This window comes from Ooceraea biroi, chromosome 5 (assembly GCF_003672135.1).
Source record: "Ooceraea biroi isolate clonal line C1 chromosome 5, Obir_v5.4, whole genome shotgun sequence".
NCBI lineage: Eukaryota > Metazoa > Arthropoda > Insecta > Hymenoptera > Formicidae > Ooceraea > Ooceraea biroi.
This window is the reverse complement of record NC_039510.1, coordinates 6,571,033-6,583,267: the sequence shown is the minus strand read 5'-3', so window position 1 is coordinate 6,583,267 and position 12,235 is coordinate 6,571,033. Positions and strand designations below refer to the sequence as shown.

Here is a 12,235-nt window from a genome sequence, read left to right as displayed (position 1 = left end):
AGAATGTACGGCTATCGTATACTATTAATACATGCCTTGTCGAAATGCGATTGATGTTCTACTTCACTAAACGGGATACTTCAGATGGATTCGAGCGCGCCGCGAGCATATTTCGGGGTAGATAACAGTCAGCGCGCGTAACCGCGCGAACATCGATAGGGGATCGTACAATCCCTCGAGGCAGTAACGTCTGAACGCCGTGCTCTGAGATGCATGAGGAGCGCGAGCGTTCGAGGCAGAGGAGGATGGCTTAATGATTTCCATGAAATTAACTCCGAGGCACCGTGAGATCGCGACGTAATACCGTTACCAGGTCCAAATCGAATCTCGTCCGCGTCAGATCGCGTCCGACTTACGGGAATCGAAACCTCTCGAGGACACCCGGCGTTCATTCGCGGGACTTGTTATGGGTTCGCTTTGACCCGCCGGTGACACAGGGGTGAAAGGAAAGGAGTAAGAGGGCGAAGCTTTGATGTTGCGTGTAATGGAGTTTTACCTGGCAGCGCGAGGAAGGAACTGGGAGGGAGAGGAGAAGAAAACTTCTGCGCGTTCCGCCGCAAGGGGAAAATCGGCAGGGGAAAATCATCGAGGCGGTGGTCCGGACCAAGGAGACGAAGAAAGGAACGCGCGGAAGGAGCCCGCGAACCTTTGCCGAAGGTTCTTTGGCACAACTTTTCGCGTTCCTTTGAGTTCTTAATCTGTCCCTTACATCGCGCCGCGCAATTAGGTTGAAAGCCTGGCCGGGCGAAAATTTTGACGAGACGGGCGGCTTGAGTCGAGTTATACACGCGAATCGATATTTGTCAAGGGTATCGCCGCGAGTGGAGGGAAGAAGGATAAGATAGAAGCGGATATAAAGTAAAGAAAGATAGTGTGAAGAAGAGTAGCAAGTAGATAACGTAGAATAAAAAGAATAAAAGATGTAGAGAGAGAGAGAGAGAGAGAGTTTCACAGAAAATTTCTGCAATTGGTATTTTGTAACCGTAGTTTATGAAATCTTTCGTGCTTTTTTCCCTGACTCCCAGAGAATGCATTTCATTGCCTTAATCTGTTCCGCTCATATTCGTAAATACTTTTTTAATTTCTTAACGTTATCTGGACGTTCGCAATGTGGAAAGGCGAAAGCTCGTAACATCTTCCGACCCATTAAAGCTTAACGAACCTATCAGGACGTGTGCACTCATGCAGCTACGAAGCTAATGCGGGCACAAAAGCGAGCCGCAATAACAATATTATTAAATTATTACGGCATTATGTAACTTTCGCAAGACCAGACGCACGATCGGATATCGGAGCTGCAATTACCTGACGCCAAATTGATATGAGCACGGTGGCGGCGGTATCAAAGAGCACGATCGGTTAGGTAACCGTTTAGTTGGAATTAGAACATCGACGTCGACGGAATTGCGGTGGGATCGCAGCGTCGACGTAATCAGACGCGAAGTCCCGCGCGGTACCAATATCTGCGGATAATTGTTATCAGTAATTAATCGTGAGTGTGCTCGCGCGACGCGCAACGATGGCATCAAAGATGCGCGCGTACGTTCGGCCTTTGATCGATTCGCCCGCACACGCGGTGCTTTACACTTGACAATTACTCTAGGATTATCGCGCGCGTGTACCTTCCACTGCGTTTATTATCCGACCGCGGTAGTTATCTCGCCAATTTGTCAGAGTCTCTGAGCACCATCGAACTGATACGTGAGCTCACTGGCCCGTGACCATAACTGCGAAAGAAACTTTTATGAGACATTTTTTAGCATGTTTTTCTTTTCGGAATGCAAATGTTAACGACTATGCGTGAGCATAGAAAAAACCCGAGAGTGTTCAAAACAAATTTCAAATAGAACGGTTCCAGAATCTTAACAAAAATTCTGTTAATACCCAGTCGAATCTCTAGCAGAGCTATTTTCAAATAAGAACATGACAGAAAGTTATCGTAAATCTCCGCTAAAAACATCTCATTAAAATTATCTGATATAAATATTTATCTCGTGGCTTTATATTATATAACATGACGTTAACACACGAGAAACAGCGCGGGTCGAAAAATGCAGCTTCAAGGAAACTGATGAGAGCTTTCGGGTGCAGAGATAGTCGAGCTATCGAAAATCTACGCGGGCACGGAATGTACCGGATAAAAATCTCGCAGCCGGTGCTCCATAGCTTCCCGAGCAGGATGTCGGGCATTTTAAGCGACATCAGTCGGGGCGAATGAACGATCGGGGCGAGACAATCAAGTTTATTCTGTATCGCGTTTCTGAACCTTCCGAATGCGATGTCGAGCAATATTTAAGGAGGAGCAGTCACCAGCGAGGAGATAGAAATAACCGACAGAAAACCGACGACGATGACAACGAGCGCTGCCGCCGATATCGTCGAAATCGACGCGGACAGAAGTGGAGAAACGAGAGAGTTGTTTGAGGAAGCGCCTTCGAATCGGCGATGTCGCGCGATGATTGCGGGCGAAAGGAAAAGAAGTTAGTAGAGTCCTTGCCGACTCTCGCGAGCGGGATCGGAGACGAGGACGAAGGACTCGTTCTTGTATGTGTCCGAGTATCCTCGACTTTATCGAGATAGCGAAGCGCCGTTACGCGGTAATGGTGCGAACGGAAAAGAGATTTCCCTGGGTGCGAGTAGTCGTCGTCGAGTATCGCCCTGGAGTACCCGGGACTGCCGCGGATGCATACCTGGTGTCCCAAATCGTGAAATAAACACACGAAACGACACCGGCGAATCACCGTGAAGTGAAATGGAAGGGGAGAAGGACCAGGAGAAAAGAAGCTTCTTGATCTAGATCTCGTCAAATATTCAGATCTATTCGGATTTATTGCAAGCATCGGAAGTAATCAATGTGGTAAAAATACCGAGGAACAAATTATTCGCGTTTCGTCTCGCTCGTCAGAACTCTTCACTACTGGTGGTACCACAGCTGCGTAACATTCTCCATTAAAGTCGCGCACGGATAAACATTTCCTGTTTGCTGAATTAATCCGCGAGATTATCTGTTCGTAACGTGAAAAAAGAGGCAGTGGCGATCAGTTAATTAGACGTCACTCAAATCCCTGTGTGAGGTTCGGCCGGAGCAGTCAGCGGGAATATGACGAAAAATGTCATGCAATTCACAGCCTTGAAACTCGATGTCCTAACCAACTTGCCATTTTCTCGTTAACAAGCACGTATATTGTCGGTATCGGGTTTCCGTTAGCACTATATACTCATGTCCAACATCGCGCTGTCCGGCGCGTCTGCGGGCCATTACGCGATTGCGTGATTGCAAAACGTATTCGCCGTCTCTCCGCTTCCCGCTGTCTGTATCATCGAGCACGTACGATTGGGAACTAGTTCGATGTTCGAGAACAACGCAAGCTCGTAACTTTCGAAAAGGCCCTCAGCTAATGCAGCGTCTTCCTCGAGAAATGAGAATCTACAGTATACGTAAGAGAACGCCACGTAATAATAATTTACGCGGTGCCTAATGGAAATATCACGCGCGATTTTAAAGTGACATTTAAATTTTAAACAAGCCAGTTTTATCTCCGACAATTTGAATCCTTGGATTTATGGTGCTGACCGATTCATTAACTCTGACGTTCGTCAATCGGATAATGCAACCGTGTGTACCCTACGGAAATTTTAATGAGCCAATTTTAATTATTTTCTCCCGCCCGTCTCGTCCCTCCTTCCCGTCGCGCCTCCCGTGGTGGTTAGGCGGAATTTATCGACAACCATCAAGGTCCCGAGTAGTCGCGAAGCAATCCAATTTATAAGTTGTCAATGGTTGATAAATAACTCACGAAAGCAAGCTGAATTAAGGCAGCCGAGTTTTCAAAGCAACTTCTCGAGATTAAATCGATTAAGAGTTCGCGCACAAAGATAGCAATAATACAATAACGCAAGTATTGCTTAAGTTCTTTGATCATTTTCGAGACTAAAAGGCTTCATCGAGCTTTGCTTGATTTAAGATAAATCGCCCAAAACTGGAATATTCATTTTTTCTTAAAGAATGGTAAATATTTAAATCTCTCCTCTGCTCTTTTCCGTCCTAAATATAAAATATTTTGGTTTAAGTCGATGTATCGGAAGTACCAGCAATTTATAACCTCAGGAAACCGGGGTCATGCGTTTATGCCGATACATTTGCTCCATTCTGAATCATCGATTTCCCGTAAAGTACGTATACCAGCACGATAATCTCGTATTTGATCGCGGTGTTATACATGCCGTGGGCGTGAGTCCATACGTTGCACCACGTGGCCACGATAAGGCGGACATAAAGACCGTCTTTAAGTACAATTAGGTGGTAAAGGAGACTGCAATGGCGAATGCCTTGGCCCTCGCTGCAGATTATTGAACTGGCTACGTCTTGGCCACCAACGAGCAACAACGTATTCGTCCGAGACGTGTCCAACAATTTCTTCGTCACCATTCCACCCTCAAGAACCGCTCAAGTCTCGATAAAATCACCGTCAACGTCGCGTGAAATAATTACGAGCGCCGCGGGGAACGTAAACGCATTTTATTCAATCTGATATTAAAAAGGTGACATCGAGACGAAGCGCAGTAAATCGCCGGCGACGCGTGCGAGTAAAATTAATTCGCTGTTATGCGGCCGCGGGATGAATAAAATATTAATCTCGACTGCGCCTGCATGAGTCGTAAATATGTACGAGAGACATTAATGGAACGAAGTATTGCCCGCCCTGCGACAATGGCAAGAACCGCTGCATTAAAATTTCTGAGAAAGCTTAATATTTAAAATCCTTTTCGTTTCTTCCAAGACGAAGGAACGAGATTATCGTCGACTTTGGGTCTGGCGCGTCATCCTACGGCAATTATTATCGCCGACTCCGACAATAATGGGAGAAAAAGGATGAGGCGAAGGGAGGCGGAGCAAGAAGGAGTCGGCAGTACCTTCAGGAAAGACAAATCGCTCGCAATCCGCTCGCGCCGCTCGAAAAATCGATACTCCCGATACGCGATCTCACCCTTGTATATATATACGCTCAGATGAATAAATCACTCGGTGCGCAACCTGCCCTCCTCTCCCCAGCTCGCCCCTCGCGCCCGGCGATCCGCACGTCCGTGGAAGTACGTCCTCGTATTTTCCGCGTTTCCACTCACAAATCTCTTCCACTGCCGTTCGCGCTCCGACTGGCCCTCCCTCGAAAAGCGGAAGCACCGCGGAAGAACTTATTCCACTGCCACCGCCATGAGGCCTCTCTCTCTTTGTCGTTACGTTCTGCTCTGCTCGATGTACTCGCGTTTCCGCCATCCTCTAGTTAATCGCAGCGAGCACCAACCAGGAGAGGGAGGGCTCGCCGGTAATAAAATGTTAACCGGTTAATTAAGCCGACGGACAAAATGAGTTCTCGGGGAAACGGGGATGTCGTCGTTGTCGTGTGAGGTCTGAGTCTCGAGAGCACTTCGAAGTGCGATTGGAAATAACTCTCGAGATTTATCGTCTAAATACAAATCGGAGATTACAAAAGAGTAATTGTAGCAGGAGCAAAGAGAGAAACGAGAGACAAAATACGCACGGATCCGAAAATAATATCTAGAAAAGGGAGATGTAACGAATTTGCATTATTGGAAATAATAACAATGAGAAGTAATAATAACAATCGTTGGGATGGCGTTGTCGCGTCATTATAAACAATACGGCACCCTCATCTCCGTGCTCTTTGTACCAGCAAAACGTGTAATTGTCGCGACAATTAATACTCGTCAAGCTGCAACCTCGCGAAAACGAAATTCATTAAATCGCGCGCGACAACGGGAATTCGATGGCGAAATAAAGTGATCATCGGCATAGTGATCCTCGCTACTGGCTGACTGGTGTGACGAGAAAGAGATAGAAGTTGGCGGGGAGGAGAGGGAGCGGAGATTTTCACGTCCGACCGGACGGATTTTCACATTTTCATCTCTGGCGCTCATTAGCGCGTTTGACGCGCGGCCGACACTTCAACTTTTAATTATAATCACGTAGAGACGCGCTCTCTTGCGCGGAATAAAGGGCTTTTCATTCGCGTTTATACGGCAACGATGTGTACGAGCCCGATGCCCGCGTGCTCGTAGCTCGCACAAAGCTTTTCGCACCCCCGTGTCAATCGGAATATAAAATAATCGCGTGCACGCGCGAACGGGCTCATTCGCGTCCCGATGAATAACAATAACCGGCGACGACGAGCAGCGATTGGCTGCTAATTAATTTCGATTGCATCTATTATTTCTTTGTCTCGTATCGGTAATGCGAGATTATGTCGCGTCGCACAACGATCTCGCGATTCGATCGATCGAAATGATGAAATTGCTTTTTCGAAAATTTGACAATGTCTGAGGCCGTCACGCTTGATTCACGTTTTCGTCGAAAAAGTTGATCACGGCTTCTTAATATATCCACTATCTCGCGCTATTTTGCTGACTTTCCATTCACGCCAACTGGATTGATTTGTTCATATAAAATCATTTGTATAAGTTTTATAAATAAAAGTATTAAGGTTACAATACTACTTTACAAATGCCGTTGCCCGTTATGCTTTTATTAATCATTATGCAAATATAAATAATTGCATGTTACGACATCTTTCATGTATTTTAGCACATTTATTGCATATCGGTCACCAGTGGTCACTATAGCATAAACGGAAAATTTACTGCCGGTTACTGCTGACCATTATGCTGATGGTAAATTGTCAAGAAGTGTGAGCATGTGTCTCTATATTTCTCAGTTCACGATGATTATTTCGCGAATGTGCCTTCACGCAACCCCGATCTGAACGACAGCCGTTGTCGAAATAAATGCTTCTTCGCATCGCGGGCGAATCGCGGCGCCAATATTTGCCGGCAAACATTGTGCCCGGCGGCATACAACGCGGCCTGAAATTTGCCGGGCAAGGAAATTGAACCGCCGGGGGGAGTGACACAGATCGGGAAATGCGGACGCGTGCAACGACGAAACGCAATGTCCGTCCGCTCGTTTCACAGTCGATTCGAGATCACGCGCGGATCACGTGCGGATTCCGGATGCCGTGTGTCGTTTACACGCGAATGTAGCTGCGGGCCCACCGCAAAAGCAAAGGCAAAACCTTTGTGTAAGGCTGCGAATCGTGATGATTTTCAGCCATTCGCTTTTCATATCAACGGGCTGAAGAGCAACAGATCACAGAAAGCACTGAATGAAAATTCGATTTTTAATATATATAATATTTTTAAGAAAATATTTGTAAATTATCGAAAAATAATTAAAATTTGCTCGCTATTGATTGTATCATCAATATTCTAATTTTATGTTAATTCGCGTCTTCATAACAATCAGAGGCTCGATTGATAAATACGTGTCGCTGATGCGACAACGTGATGACGGACGCTCGAAAAGTATGGTTCGATATTTTTAAATCATCGCGCATACTTGAAACGTACGCCCGAGTAGAAATTTGGTCTGGCATGCCTGATCTAGCGTATGCCAAATAAGGCCCGAATACGATTTTTGATCGGTATACCTGATTCGGCATGCCAAATCCAATAATTATTTGACATGTCGAATATTCTTTTTTTCTGATTTACCAAGCGACCGATAGATGGCCAGACCAAGCGTGACGTTCTCGCAAGAAACATTTGCTTATCACATTATAAATAACCATCCGGAAAACCGCAGTGGACTGAAAAAAATAAGCAGTGGCCTATTATAAATCATTAATATTAATTAATTGAGACAATTGTGAAGTTAAATTGTCGTTTTGCGGGAGGTACGGGGGGATGTTGATTAAATTGTCAGAATAATTAATTGGCAGTGTTTTTTCGAATTTTATAGCATTGTTTAAAATCGGCAGTGGTATACAAAATTTTGAGTTGTGAATTCCCCCCTGCGTTTACTTAGGAACAGATACGGCAGACATGATCCGGTCCAAACTTGTAAAATGCGTTACACCCCCTTATCCGGGCCGAATTTGGTTTACCGAATCAGGACCGAATGTCAGAGCCGGCATGCCTTACTCGGCCCTAACTTTTACCAAACATAATTTCTACCCGGGCGGTCTCTTGTCAAAACTTTTTTCGAACGCTCGGACATGCTTGATTTGTTGAAAAGCGAATCACTTCGATGCAGCAAAATCCGCATTTGATTTTGACAGCCACAATAGCGCACGAGGATTGCATAACTTGATTCGCGGGAGATGAACACTGAAGAGTTGTATCGGGTTTACAGAGTGCAACAAAGTGAATTATCTCACTAAAATGTAGGTAAAATCCACTAAAGCTCGTATTACGTCATCGGGCCGTGCCACATAATGTGCTTGGCCAAGCAACGCGGTTGCAGCACATGCAGCGATACGGAGCTACCGCTGCGAGCTGCCAACTCTCCTCAAAAGCCCGTTTTGCGGAAAAAGCCGGATAATCCGGCGTGCTCGGCGAGCCGCGCGATAATTTTCGCAAAATTTTTACCGCGACGATTCACGCTGGTCCGCTTGCGAGCTTTGATTTACGCCGCCCATTTACCAGCGCAATACCGCGCGCGCGTACATACACTGCTTCTAAATCCGTTAAGGTGTAACTATGGGCAATTTTCATGGTATTCGCTGCCTCAAATTCGGGAAATCAGTTTTCGTTTTATCCACCTCGCTAAAACATTCATTGCATTAATGTAATATAATTGATGTTTGGTGGGAGGTGTGATTGGTTTTGATATTTGTTATAACTCGGAAATTCAGACAAGAAACTCCACGGAAACGCACCTCCACGCTATTAGAAACCAACAATGCTTGTATTTTACGAAGCAAGGTCCGCCGCAACTCATCGCAACAAGAGGACACTTTAAAACTACTTCCACGAAGCGGAAAATGATTTGTTGAAGGAAAAAAGGGAAGGCAAGCGAAAATTGTGTTCCGAGTAAGATGTACCTTTACGATGTAGACTATTTTATTTGGGCAACATATCGAACCGTATGTTGCTTTCGAAGAGCCGCAATACTGTATAGACTGGGAATTCTCTCCAGCATTGAGTCTTATTATATTGCTTCAATTGTATAACGAAAACAGAGTGGAGTGCTCTTTGGAAAACGCAAACTCTTAATTCGCTTGTTATGTATTCCGCTAGATTTGATATTGACTGGTTTAATTGATCGGTAAAATCATTGTGTATAAAAATTATTAAACGAAAGGAGGAAGGCGTTTCGAGTTCCTTCGAATATTCAGCGCGCAGAATATTCGTGAAATAATGGGAAGGATATTTTCTGTCGACGCGACGGCACTTGCAAAGCGGCACTAGTGCGAACGAAGAATTGTTTTATAGCATCGCATACCGTTCTCCGTGGGAAATTTCACGCTACGCGGTGGCAATTGGTGCCAACGAAAACTCGGGCAGGCGCCTCTTTGCGCGCACACACACTGCGAGACCGCTAAACGTCGTTGAATTATAAACGTTTCGTTGCCACATCCGAGACGGTCGGTTTCGCCGAAGTGCACATTACTGCATGTTCGCGCACGAATCGCGTTTTACACTCGAGTCCTTCAGCTTTGCCAAACAAACAGGCGTGTCAAAAGTTATTCGTAATAATTCCAATTTGCTATGTTGACGTATAAATTGAAATCAATCTTTGAATATTAATGTAAAATGTACGTGCGAGACGTATGATCGTTCCAAATTTGTATTTTAAGAAATGTGGATTGTATAGATTGAACACTATATAGTTTATATTTTATATAGTCTATATAGTTTTATCCAATAATTCCATCAATTTTCTGTAATACGCTTGTTCTTTATTATATATATATATATATCTTTTGTACACTTCAGTTTGCTATTGAAAACATTATTAACATTGTTTTAAATCGAGGTTTTCAGAAAATAGATTTTAAACAAAATGGACTTTTTACGATTTTGGACATTTTCATTAATTTGCTTAACGCATTTTTGTAACATTTCCAGAATTTCTGCTGCAGTCGGACTAGCTTTAAAGCAAAATTTAATTGCGTCACATTGTCCTAGTTTTAAATGACAAAGAAGAAAAGTCAGTTTCGACAAAAACCGTATGGAATATATCGTGATAATCGTGATGGTATTGAAAATAACTGTTTCGTCAGCGTAATATTTTTGTAGAAATTACTTTTTAGAAGTATTTCGAATAATAATTACTAATCCACTCGGTACACAGACAGTAATAGACCGTGTTACCTTTCATATTCTCGGACAGTTCTCCATGCACGTGAATTTTGACGCAAATTGCGCGCGCGCGTACGATTGCAGCGCACTACGCTGACGGCCCGACAAAGATCCCGGTAATAATAGAGGCCCGCGAAAGTGGGTCGAACGCTCGTTTAGCACACCAAACTCTATCCTCGTCCGTTAAATTATATGTTTTCCTGTGCTCGACGCCGACGTCCACCGGATACGTAATCGCATTTACGGCGAGGTCTCGTTGTCGGAGAGTGTGCACTCTTCTTTTTTCTCTTTACCTGTCTCTCTCTCTTCCTCCCTTTCTCTGCTCTGGCCAACCAGCTCTCAAAAACGTACTCCTATTTTGCGTAAATCTGCATTTGCCGTGGCTTTCGGTTCGCGCGTGCACACCCGCTCACCCTTCTCACTCGCCGTACCCCTCGAGTTCCTCTCGCCGACTTGGCAAATATAATTTATCGGAAAAACGCGAGGATGGTGGCCGAGCGCGTATGTAAATGTTGCCGACGGGAGGCTTTCTCTCTCTCTTTTTTTCTTCGTCTACGGGAAAAGCGCGGTCCAGGGACACCGAAGCTGAAGCTGCTCGAAAAGCGGCGTACCGCGGACACACCGTGGTGTGTAAATTCCGCGATTGTCCTTCGAGCTTTCGGGGCGCTCGTTATGCTCGGCGATTGTGTCGCACCGGAGGGCCTTTCCTCTTGCCGAGGAGAGGTAAAAACGAATTAAATCGTTTTCGAATAACGTGAGACGTAATTTTCGTACGTGGAACCGCGGAACCGCGATGGTCCTAACAGCTCGCTTTAGCTTAACGAGAAAAGCACACAGTAAAGCACTCCACGAGAGCACTTCGTGAAACGAAACCGGCTCGGAGAAAATACCCGCACAAGTCGAGAGATTTTTCTTACAAGATTCAATTCTCAAGTTTAGAAAGAGAGAGAGAGAGAGAGCTTCTTCTAAAAAATTAGCTAATTTGAGCGCACGCGGACGGACTCTCAACACGCGTCGTTATAAAAAGCGATAATAAAAATGTAGATATCACGCGGCCGAGAGATACAAAAACCGCTGAAAAAAACCGAATCTGCCAACGAGCGGCGAATAAACGGCTGGGCTCGCTCGACCGCCGGTGGCAGTGGCGGCACCGATTATTTTTAAAAAGTACCGCCTGTATTTTCGCGCCTCGAACAGCGTAATGCGTTGGCAGAACTCGCTTTACGGTCCTGCGAATCAGACGCGCCGTGCAATTCCCGCTCGCTTCCGACAATGCGCACCAAATGCATTCGTGATCAACACGTCGCATTTGATTATCTTTATTTTTCTTTTCTTTTTTGTTCTTTTAATCCTTTTCTCGAACATTAGCTCATCATTTTGAAAACGCAGTGGTGCCGAGCGAAGCTCCGAATTCTACCGCGCATGCCGCAAACAACCGCGCTAAATCGCGCTGGACGCGCGAGTAAAGCCACGTGAATTAGGTGCAAATATTTCCTTCAGCAGCAGAGATTAATTAGCTCTATAATGGTGCAATTGTCGGTAGCGCAGCTGCAAATTGCTTAAACGACCCGCTCGCCCACTCATCCGTCGCTTAGCCAGCCTTAGATTCTCTTGGCCCCATTATGTAGGATAATTCATATTTACTCTGTACCCCTCTCTTCTAATTATTTAATATGTACGCATTAGCGAATTACTGTGCGTCAGAATGCTACTCTTAGTATATTTTTACTCGGTAATTTTTACGGTAAAGTTTCGCCGTTGCGGTTAATGGAAAGAATCGCACGAAAATATATTACCTAAACTGAAGACCGTCTGATCTAACTCAGGCATGCTCTACTCGTGCACAAAAGTCGAAAGCGCATCATTGATCAACTCAACTTATAACTATCATATCGATCTATGATTGCGTAATCAACAATTGCATTCAGTCCCCAAAAATCCAAAAATAATATTACAAAGCGGGCTTTTTTGCAATCTAGATAAACGGATTGTGCAATATTCCTTTGTGGATCCGTGAAAATTTCGCAAATATCGTATTCCTTCTTCATTACGGGGCGCAAAAAATGCGCGCTGCGTG

At 44.9% G+C, this 12,235-nt stretch overlaps 1 protein-coding gene across 2 annotated transcripts in view; it reads left to right on the top strand.

The window, feature by feature from the left end:
* LOC105287539 (protein vein) overlaps nt 1–12,235 on the top strand; it is a 318,479-nt gene that overhangs the window by 193,026 nt on the left and 113,218 nt on the right. The gene's annotated exons all lie outside the window — the stretch shown is intronic.